This window comes from Sphaerodactylus townsendi, unplaced genomic scaffold (genome assembly GCF_021028975.2).
Source record: "Sphaerodactylus townsendi isolate TG3544 unplaced genomic scaffold, MPM_Stown_v2.3 scaffold_82, whole genome shotgun sequence".
NCBI lineage: Eukaryota > Metazoa > Chordata > Lepidosauria > Squamata > Sphaerodactylidae > Sphaerodactylus > Sphaerodactylus townsendi.
In genome coordinates this window covers 25,813-35,282 of record NW_025951045.1, presented here as the reverse complement: position 1 = coordinate 35,282, position 9,470 = coordinate 25,813, and the positions used below count along the sequence as shown (strand labels likewise).

The 9,470-nt window shown below is 49.9% G+C and overlaps 1 protein-coding gene across 1 annotated transcript in view; it reads left to right on the top strand.

The window, feature by feature from the left end:
* The first annotated feature begins 1,619 nt into the window (after positions 1-1,619).
* Positions 1,620-9,470, top strand: part of LOC125425577 (solute carrier family 22 member 13-like) — a 32,975-nt gene continuing 25,124 nt past the window's right edge. The window contains exon 1 of the mRNA XM_048483156.1: positions 1,620-1,741. The gene's annotated coding sequence lies outside the window, so the exon portion shown is untranslated. The remainder of the gene's footprint in view (positions 1,742-9,470) is intronic.

The following is a 9,470-nucleotide window of genomic DNA, read 5'->3' as shown; positions in this document are numbered from 1 at the left end:
CATCCATCCATCCATCCATCCATCCATCCATCCATCCATCCATCCATTTGATTGATTGATTGATTGATTGATTTAGTAGACCACTCTACCCCTGAAGGGCTCAGTGTGGTTTACAAGCCAACCAAACACAATACACTACAACTAGAAAAACAATCGGATAATCCCAATAAAAACAATAAAAACAGTAGCAGCAATAACCTTTCCATAATTAATTAAATGGATGATGTCCAATACGAAACTTGGAACGGGACTGGCAGATGTTCAGATAAGCAAATGACATATAGGGCAACAGACAATAAGACAATATTCTCCAGCCCTTTCCGCACAGGCCCCTGAAAACGTTTTGCAAACATTTTCAAAACCCCTGTTTATCCGCACTCGCCCCTCGAAGCAATTCCTTGCTGCCATTTTATGGTCGTTCAGTTTCTTTGAAAAAACTCTGTGGATCTAATGCTTCAAAGCCCCCATACTGCAATTTTCTAGGAGTTGTGTATTCATAGCTATGAAGACAGGACACACCCCCAATAATTAAAAAACTGACAAAAATACAGTGCCAAATAGATGTGACCTGTAAAAATTGTTCCACAAGGAAGTCTGGAAGGCATGGGAAACATTTTAAAGAGATTGCGCAGCAAGTGAAAATGTTTTGAAAATGTTTTCACGAAAGAATCTCTAGGGAAGAACATGCAAACAAAACGTCTACAGGCTGCAAATAAAATGTTTTGGGCTAAAAACCTTGCAGAACTCCATGGAAGAAACGTTTTATTACCTGTCCAAAAACATTTTATTTGTGTTGGGTGAAAAGGGCCTCTGTCTCTCCCCTAAATCTACAAATGGTGTTTTATTAGAGAGGCATCAGAAAACAGCAATTGTTCCTGATATTGAAAGAGAGCTGCAGCATCCCCAAATGCAGGGGCGTACCACCCACGGGGACACGTGGGGCAAATGTCCCCAGGCAGTGACTGTTGGGTCACATGGGGTGTGGAAAATTGCCCCCTCCTCCTTCCCTGGTGTCCCAGGCTGGAAGCAACCACCCCACCCTGGTTCTCACCCTGGGCCCTTGCAAGATCGCACATGACTTACCCAAGGTCAGGGGGCCTGCTGATGGAGGAGGATTGGAGCTGGAGCCGTCCGCTTCTGAGAGGAGCGACCCAGCCTGCCCCAGAGGTCAGCACAGCAGTCGTAGCAAGCCCCAAGATAGCCCTGGCGAGAACAGAGGCCCCAGGCAAGAGGAGGGAGAGGCCAGGAATGCAACAGCACCGCAGGAGGGGGCAGGTTCCTTGCAGGGCCCCTGGCCTAAGCTGGAAAGAGATGGGGCCCAGGGGAGCCCGGCCAGTGTGGCAACGGGCCAAACAAGGGGACTCTGCGGAAAACTCATTTCTTGCCCCGGGCTCCATTTGGTGTCAATACGCCACTGCCCAGATGTGTACACGATTCCTTTTAAGGGTTAGCCTTCTTTTGCAATCTCAAGGGCTGTTTTTTGTTTCGCTCACATAATTACGTTGAGACATCTCATTGCTGTAAGAGGAACACCCTTGGTTCCGGCTGGAAGATGCAGTTCTTGACATCGCACAGCAGCATTATGTAGCCTTCCACATGACTGTAAGGGCGTGTCGGCCGCTTGCTAGCGCCACAACCCCCTCAAGTTGATCTGTGCATTCTGATTGCCTTGGAAAAGCAAAGCGGTGCTTTCGTACTTTCCTCTTATGGGACCTACGGGAAAGGAGGCAAGACGCGCAAGGTAAAGACTGCGGCTTGGGATGCGCGCCTGGGCGGGAGGGTGGAGATGTACAAATGGATGCTGCTGGCAGGAAACCCACCGATATGAATGTGTGAAGTTGAACGAGCCACTGACGTGTGGCTTCATCTCGGGGCGCGCAGATGGCGATGCGTGGACTTGGGGCTTGGAGCGGTGTTAAAGCAGGGTTGCCAAGTCTTGGGAAATTCCTGGAGATTTAGAAGTGGAGCCTGTGGCAGTGGGGGTTTGGGGGGGGAACTTCAGTGGAGTATAATAATACCATAGAGCAGTGATGGAGGAGGAGGAGGAGTTTGGATTTATATCCCCCCTTTCTCTCCTGCAGGAGACTCAAAGGGGCTTACAATCTCCTTGCCCTTCCCCCCTCACAACAAACACCCTGTGAGGTAGGTGGGGCTGAGAGAGCTCCGAGAAGCTGTGACTTACCCAAGGTCACCCAGCTGGCGTGTGTGGGAGTGCACAGGCTAATCTGAATTCCCCAGAGAAGCCTCCACAGCTCAGGCGGCAGAGCGGGGAATCAAACCCGGTTCCTCCAGATTAGATACACGAGCTCTTAACCTCCTACGCCACTGCTGGCGAACCTTTTTGAGACCGAGTGCCCAAATTGCAACCCAAACCCCACTTATTTATCGCAAAGCGCCAACCTGGCAATTTAACCTGAATGCTGAAGTTTTGGTTTAGAAAAAAAACGGTTGGCTCCCTCTTCCCCTGCCCCACCTGCTCGAAAAGGGGGAATCCTGCTCTAGCCTCCAGCAAGTCTCGTGCGCACCGCTCTGTGCCTCTCTAGCATCTCTGCCTCCTCTGCGACCCCCCTCACCGCAGTGCGCGCATGTCGTGCTCAGTAGCCCAGGCCGGCCTAGATGTGTGTGTGTGTGTGTGTGTGTGTGTGTGTGAGGGGTGATTTTCCGCCCACCACATGACGAACTCTGTGCACGTGTGCCCACAGAGAGGGCTCCGAGTGCCACCTCTGGCACCCGTGCCATAGGTTCGCCATCACTGCCATAGAGTCCACCCTCCCGAGCAGCCATTTTCTCCAGAACAACAGACCTGTGTAGTCTGGAGATCTGTTGTTGTTCTGGAACATCGGCAGCCCCCAATTGGAAGCTGGCAAGCCTGCCCTGGGGATTAGGAGCTTTGGACTCAGAAGGCCTTTTGGCAAACGCAAGAAGGGTCGTCACTCAGCTTGCCAGCTTTCAAGCTCGTCCCTCTAGCTCCGTGATGGCGGACCTTTTTGAGACCGAGTGCCCAAACAGCAACCCAAAGCCCACTTATTTATCGCAAAGTGCCAACCCGGCAATTTAACCTGAATACTGAGGTTTTAGTTTAGAAAAAATGGTTGGCTCCGATGTGTGCGTTACTCGGGAGTAAGCTTGGTGGTAGTCGGTGGCTTTGCTTTGAAGCAACCATGCAACTCTTCCAATGGGTGTATCAGGACCCTAGGAGGGTTTACTCAGAAGCAAGCCATATTGCCAGCAACCGAGCTTACTCCCAGGTAAAGGATTGTACTTCAGTTCTTCGCATGGAAATCAGTGGGGTTTAACAGCGCTTAACAGGGTTACCTTCACTGCTTCCCCAAAACTAGGACTTCGGTTTAATGCTAATAATCGAGCCCAGCGGCCCAGGCCAGCCTAGATGTGTGTGGGGGGGGAGGCGATTTCCCCCCCACATGATGAACTCTGTGCGTGCCCACAGAGAGGGCTCGGAGTGCCACCTCTGGCACCCGTGCCATAGGTTCGCCACCACTGCTCTAGCTGTTCCTTCAATCAGTTTGATTTTCAAGCAATTGTCAGGTGACGCTATTGAACTTCATGCCCTGGAAAGTTTGGACTGTCCATTTCTGCTCATAAAAGCCTCTGCTATCAGGATGGCCAAGGCTAGCCTGCTAGTAACAGATCTTGGCTGATAAACAGAGTCAGTCCTGGTTAGTACTTGGATGGGAGACCATCAGAGATGTCCGAGGTGCTTATACAGAGGCAGGCAATGGCTCTTGCTTGGAAAACACTACGGGGTTGCCGTAAATTGGCTGCAACCTAACAGCAATTTCCACCACCACTTACTTACTTACTTATTTATTTATTTTAATATACCGCCCCATCCCCGAAGGGCTCTGGGCGGTATACAGCATAAAACCACATAAAATCTTCATAAACATCCATAATTATAATAAAAACAGAAGTTATTATATCCTAAGATGGCGTCCCACCTGAACCTAATCCTCCTAGGAGGAGGAGGGAGGGGTAGTGGGTCCTGATGGTATTAAGGACCCATAAATCCCGATAATGGGTCCCACTGATATTAAGGGCCCCTAACCTGGGGGGGGGGGCACACTCAGCGGCTGGTTTCTCCAAAAGCCCAGTGGAACAACTCGGTCTTACAGGCCCTGCGGAAATCACCAAGGTCCCGCAGGGCCCGGACAGTTGGAGGGAGAGTGTTCCACCAGGCAGGGGCCAGAGCCGTAAAGGCCCTGGCCCGAGTGGAGGCCAGCCGCATCGAGACAGGACAATGTCCCCTGCGGCTGGTTGGGGCAGGAAATGGCAGGAAAATGGTCTCCACTCCACACCTGATCCTCTTTTTCCAGCTCTCTTTGATGTTTGGAAGAATTGCCTCCTGGAATGTCTATGATGCCATCTCTCTCGCTTTCTCCAAATCCTTCCTCAAAATGTTTTGTCGGAGGCTTTCGTGGCTGGAATCAATTGGCTGTTGTGGGTTTTCCAGGCTGCGTGGCCGTGGTCTGTTCCTTAGTTCCCCAGCGGGTCACTTCAATTCATGCATTTTCTTCCTCTGTTTATCCCCTTCGTTCCAGTTTTCTCCATTGTCTTCTTTGTTCGTGATGCTTCGATTGTAAGCACCTTGGGGCAGGGGGCGTGTACTTGGCAAAGGGCTGTATGTGTCAACAGGGCTGTTTATCTCCCTGGCTACTGAATTTTTCTATTCTGCCTTAGAAAAGCAATAGGAAGTGTTATTGTAGTGGCAGGGTTAATCATTAGATACATCCTCTTACGGTGCTTAAGGAATGGTTATTTCGGGACATCGCATGGGGTTGTAGTAGTTGGAAGAGAAGCCGGCCGAAACGGCTGAGTCACTCCAGGGTGAAAGCTGGGTTCAGAAATTGCCCTCAATTATGGTCATGGCTTGGTCTGGAGGATCTTGGGTAGGGTTGCCAGCCTCCAGGTGAAACCTGGAGTTCCCGTGGAATTACATTTTTGATCTAGACTACAGAGACCAGTTCTCTGGAGAAAATGGCTTCTTTGTAGGATAGACAGCACTCCACTGAGGTCTCTGCCCCCCCAAACCCTCAGGAGTTTCCCAGTCTAGATCTGGCTTCCTTACACCCAGAGGTGGGATCCAGCAGGTTCTCACCAGTTCCCGAGAGTGGGTTACTAATTATTTGTGTGTGCCGAGAGGGGGTTACTAATTGGGTCTGCTTTTCCGTTAGAAACTCCATTAGGTCCAAAAATCATAAAGTCCTGTTGTTTCCTATGTGGCTGGTTAGCGAAGGCAGAAAATGGGGTAATTCTCCCTGTTGGGCTGTTTTAAAAACATGTTTTAGAAATATGGTAAAGTTCCTTGTTTAAGGAAAGTATCCTTCTTTTGATTTCTAGAAACAAAATTAAGTATTTGAAAGTATTAAGTATTTGACAAGCAGTCAATTAGAGGAGAAGTAGTTGTTTCTGTTGGCAGTAGATGATAGGACTTGCTATAATGAGTTTAAATTATGGACAGAAAGATACCAGCTGGAAATTAGGAACTTTTTTTTTACAGTAAGAGTTTTTTTACAGTAACAGAGAAATTATTAATGCCCCGCCCCTGGAATGCCCAGCCACGCCCCCGTCGTGCCCCACCCAGTCCCATTGGCGCTATGCCACTGTTTGAATCCCACCCCCATGGGAACCTGTTACTAAAAATTTTGGATCCCACCACTGCTTACACCCGCCTGCCAGTCTTGAATTCCCAATAATGTCTTGAATTCTTGAATTGTCTGGAATTCCCAATAATGTTGCTCTCTGGGTGCTAAAGGTGACTAACTGATGACCTCTTGATGGCCTTTGAACCCACAAGCTTGGAGAAGACACTCATTCTTCCTCCCCTCCCTTCCTCTTTTTCTATCTTCTCAAACTTTTCCCTGCCTATTTTTAGTAGTAATTCTGCAGCCCTGCTGTGAATTGGGCCACCGTGATATTCATATTTACAGATGGGGAACTGAGGCTGTGAGCAGAGGTGGGATCCAGCAGGTTCTCACAGGTTCCCGAGAGAAGGTTACTAATTATCTGTGTGTGCCAAGAGGGGGCTACTAATTGGGGATTTTGCCACGTGATTTTGGCCTTAGTTACACCCCTCCTCTCAGCAGTAGCGCGCAGAACTTGAAGCAGTCTAGCAGGAGGTGCCCCGGCGTGCGTGGCAGCCTGCGCCTGCGTGCATTCGTTTCCCGCCCAAGGACCGGCGCGGCGGCTGCGTCCTTGCCACAGCCCCTCCCAGGAATGCCCCACCCCAAAATGCCCGGCCATGCCCCCGTCGTGCCCCGCCACGCCCCATTGGCGCTACGCCACAGTTTGGATCCCACCACCATGGGAACCTGTTACTAAAATTGTTGGATCCCACCACTGGCTCTGAGGGATAACAGCTCCCCTCAGTATACCCAGAATATGGCTGAGCTGAGATTCGGACGAGGCACTTCCCAGCTTGTTGCTCAAGAAGAAGAGTAGAAGAGTTTGGATTTATATCCCCCCTTTCTCTCCTGTAGGAGACTCAAAGGGGCTTACAATCGCCTTGCCCTTCCCCCCTCACAACAAACACCCTGGGAGGTGGGTGGGGCTGAGAGAGCTCCGAGAAGCTGTGACTAGCCCAAGGTGACCCAGCTGGCGTGTGTGGGGGTGTACAGGCTAATCTGAATTCCCCATATAAGCCTCCACAGCTCAGGCGGCAGAGCGGGGAATCAAACCCGGTTCCTCCAGATTAGATACACGAGCTCTTAACCTCCTACGCCACTGCTGCTCAAGTTCTTTATCCTGTGCTGCATCCCTCCCTTGAGTTATCTGTGAGAAGGGTTTGAAGTGTGCCGGCCATCTGCCGACTGTCTAGTGTGGCGCGTTCACTTGTGATCGAACCAGAGGCGGAGTGCTCACGGGGGCATGTGGGGTCACGTGCCCCGGGGGGCATGCCAGCTGGTCACGTTGGGGGCAGCCACAGAATCGCCCCCACACCCCTCCCCTGGGCCCCGCCCTGTCAGGAGGTTCTGCTGGCCAAAGGAGCAACCTAGTTGGGTCACCGCCCCGCCCCGCCAGGCTGTTTCCGCTGGCTAAGGTGAGAGGGGCGCGGGGGCTTTTTTGCAGGGGTGGGCGGGCACCCAGAGCAGGTGTTGCCCCGGGCACCATTTCCTCCTCCCTTCCATGCCTCTGGATCAAACGGAGCTGGAATGGGGATGAACGAGTTTGGAAGGCGGTTGACTTCGAACCTATGATGTAAAATATTAAATTTGAGTCCAACTTCACCTTAGAGATTAAAAAGAATTTCCAGCTATAACAGTGATGGTGAACCTTTTCGAGACCGAGTGCCCAAATTGCAACCCCAAACCCACTTATTTATCACAAAGTGCCAACATGGCAATTTAACCTGAATACTGAGGTTTTAGTTTAGAAAAAACCGGTTGGCACCAAGGCGTGCGTTACTCAGGAGTAAGCTTGGTGGTAATCAGTGGCTTTGCTTTGAAGCAACTGTGCAACTCTACGAACGGGTGAATCACGACCCTAGGAGGGTTTACTCAGAAGTAAGTCCCATTGCCAGCAATACTCCCAGGTAAAAGATCGCGCTTTAGTTCTTCGCGTGAAAATCAGTGGGGTTTAACAGAGCTTAACAGGGTTACCTACACTGCTTCCCCAAAACTAGGTCTTAGGTTTAATGCTAATAATCGAGCCCAGCGGCCGAGGCCAGCCTAGATGTGTGGGGGATGGGGGCGACTCTGTTTGCGCGTGCCCACAGAGAGGGCTCTGAGTGCCGCCTCTGGCACCCGTGCCATAGGTTCGCCACCACTGGGCCATAAGCTTTTGAGAATCTGGAAGCAAAGGTTGTTGGCTTGATTATGGCAGAGGAGAAATGCTTAGGGGCAGAACATTAGCATCTGTGGTGAGGTAAGAATTTAAATAATATAGCTAATGTGGCTGCGATCTCGTGCTTACTTGCAAGTTACGAAAGCTGCTAAAAGCCGAAAGTTGCTTAAGAGCCAAATGGGCTGAGCAGGTGCAGGCAACATCTGGGATTTGCAGAGAGGTGGGAAGGGACAGCACTGTTGATGTAGTGATGTCACTTCCGGGTGATCACCAGAAGTGGTGCTGCTACATCTACAATGGTTTAGGAACTCCCGTCTCTGTGGTTAAGCTCATAGAGGTCGAGGAAGTTCCTAGAGCAACCAGAAGTGACGTTGCCATGTCAGCAATGCCAGACCCCAATTTTCTCCTGCTGCTCAATTGTTTGAGAGTGGGCAAGGGAGTTTCCATGCATAACTTGCTTAAAATCTTACCTCAGAATCAGGCATAACATAACATAAATGCTAAGGCATTTGCAATCTCAGATCAAGAAGAAGAAGAAGAGTTTGGATTTATATCCCCCCTTTCTCTCAAAGGGGCTTACAATCTCCTTGCCCTTCCTGCCTCACAACAAACACCCTGTGAGGTGGGTGGGGCTGAGAGAGCTCTGAGAAGCTGTGACTAGCCCAAGGTCACCCAGCTGGCACGTGTGGGAGTGTACAGGCTAATCTGAATTCCCCAGATAAGCCTCCACAGCTCAGGCAGCAGAGCTGGGAATCAAACCCGGTTCCTCCAGATAAGAGTGCACCTGCTCTTAGCCACTATGCCACTGCTGCTCCTTGATCAAGGAGGATCAAGATTGCTTATCTTAAAATTCTTGTTTATCTTACAGATATCTATGTCATTGAATTCTTCCATTTCCATATATTCTTGTTTATGTCACTGAGGTGATTTTGGAAGAGCTACATTTCTGAAGGAATCAGTTTTCCCAGCTCTATTACACAGTCTTCATAACTGGATTTCTAAAAGGTTTCTTATATCAGGGGGGAATGGGCGAGCCAAAAGACAAATTGAAGGGTTACCTGCAGAGGTGGGATCCAACCAGTTCTCACCACTTCTCTAGAAGTGGTTACTAATTTTTTCTGAGTGCCGAGAAGGGGTTACTAAAGCAACCTCCCTGCCCAATAGGGCCTGGAGGGGCGTGTGTGCGGGCGGCACCACTGTTTGAATCCCACCACCATCGGAACTTGTTATTAAAATTTTTGGATCCCACCACTGGTTACCTGTGAGAATGCTCACTGATAGTTAATTATGGACAGGTGTTGGTGGGATGGGGAAAAGAGCTGTCGAGTCTCCGCCGACCTCTGGCAACACTGCAAAGTTTGGAAGACAAGAGATGAATAGAAGTGGGTTGACATCGATTGCCCACCTTTCTTTGGAAGCTCTAGACGTCCTGGGTGGTTTCTTGTCCAAATACTATCCAGGGCTGATCCTGCTTATGTAACCTCCTTCTGTGGGTTCTGTGGGGCAGTACTTGGAAGGAGTTGCAAAGAACCACATTTAAACAAAACAGTTTACTTCTCTTAACATATAACACTTTTAAAACATTTAACATTTACACTTTGCAGTCCTGTTAAGTTTGCATTTTCAAGTCCTTATATTTACAGTCTACTGATATTGCCATGTCCAATTCT